This window comes from Colobus angolensis, unplaced genomic scaffold (assembly GCF_000951035.1).
Source record: "Colobus angolensis palliatus isolate OR3802 unplaced genomic scaffold, Cang.pa_1.0 Scaffold273, whole genome shotgun sequence".
In the NCBI taxonomy this organism is placed as follows: domain Eukaryota; kingdom Metazoa; phylum Chordata; class Mammalia; order Primates; family Cercopithecidae; genus Colobus; species Colobus angolensis.
In genome coordinates, this window is record NW_012115966.1 from 2,138,405 (window position 1) to 2,140,042 (window position 1,638).

The 1,638-nt window shown below is 61.8% G+C and overlaps 1 protein-coding gene across 1 annotated transcript in view; it reads right to left on the reverse strand.

Annotated features, from left to right (window-relative positions):
* Positions 1-1,638, reverse strand: part of CELSR2 (cadherin, EGF LAG seven-pass G-type receptor 2) — a 34,895-nt gene that overhangs the window by 20,999 nt on the left and 12,258 nt on the right.

The window sequence follows — 1,638 nt, forward strand, 5'->3', positions numbered from 1 at the left end:
AAGGGTCAGGGCGGAAGGGAGAGGGTGGGGCCAGAGCTGCTGGGCCAGGAGAAGCCTGAGGATGTTGCCCTGAGCCTTCTCTAGACTGGGGAACCAAGGTCTGGGGCTCTGCCCTGGTGGGAGACCGAAAGCCTAGTGGGGGCGCTTCCTTGCCCCCATCACTTAGTGTCTGGCCACACTCACCAAGGGCAGGCTGGGTGTGGAGGAGCAGAGGGAGAGGCTCTCCTTCCCACCTCCTTCCCACCGCCTCAAGTGCCCAGGCACAGCTGAGGACACAGGAGCTCCAGCCTCCCACTTCCTCCTCCTGGAGGGGAAACTGAAGTCTCAGGAGGCTCAGAACCTCAGCCACAGTCCCTGAAAAGCTCCTGCTTCCTGGTTCCTGTGGCTACCTTAAGGGGTAGGGCAGGGAGGCATCTGTCCAGCAAGGACCCTGAGTGAGGCCACGCCCTGACTCTCGCATACCCTTCCTTCCCCTTCAGGCCACACTCCCTGGGGTGGGAGTAGGGGCCTGCCAGCCTCTTCTTTTCCTCCCTCACTTGACGGGTTTGAAGGCTGCCTAGAGGGGGCGTGACCTGACCCACCCCTGAGGTGCAGCTAACAGCATCCCCTCATGAGGGTCTCAGTTGTTCCCAGGCTTGGGGAAGGCACTCAGCAACTTGGGTGTGGTCCTCTCCCTGCTGCTACCTCTGGCTCCCCACAGCTGATAAAAAAAGAGAATACTGTCACCAACCCCGTCCAACTCTCCTCCCCCAGTCCTGCTGTCCAGGGAGTCTGTAGGCTGAGCGCTTCGCCAAGCAGCAGGAATGCCCCAGCCTGGGATCCCGCCAGGCTCCCACGCCCTGGGACTCTGTTCTGTCCTCAGATCAGGTGCCTTGGGGTCTCTGCCCTCAAAGCCCACCAGTCCCCTGGCCTGTCCTGGTCCCTATACTCCATTCCTGGAGCTTGGCCTGGTCACAGCCACCAGGAAAGGAAGGCCTGGCACCCTAAGAACCGCCCGTGGGGTGGCAAGGGGGCCCAGAAGGCCTCAGCTTGCCCCCCAGCTTCATTGCAGCCCCTCCTCCAAGCCAGACCCAAACCAGAAAGTGGGGTCTGTTTGAACAGACAATGAGCTCGAGCCTCACTTCCTGTGGGAGCTCTGAAGGGGGAGCCAGGCCAGGCTCTTTCTGCCTGGAGGGAAAAGAATGCGCTAGACAAACTCCATGTCAGCCGATTCTGCAGCTCAGCCAGGAGGCAAGAGGGGCCAGAAGAGGACTGCAGGGTCCTGACTCCTGGGTAGCAGCAGTCCTGTGCTCCCATGGTCCCTATTTCTGCCAAAGGCTGTATGAGACTGCAGGAATATCTTGATGGGGGTGAAGGGGCCCTGGCCTCGCCTCCTCTCCTGCGCCACAGTCCTCTCTACCCTTCCCCCAGCTCTCCTGGTTCCCCAGGCTTCCACGCGCCTTTTTTCACAATTCTTGGCAGCCATAGCCGGGGCAGCCTCACAACACTTCCCCGACCACGTCACAGGCTGGTAGACAGTGGGGGCAGCCAACCGAAGCAGCCCAGCCCAGCCTGGCGGAAGGCGGGGCCTGCACCAGCCGCCGGGATTCCTGGGGCTTCTTCCCAAGCTGGCTCTTGCCCCCTCCCGCTCTGTGCCAG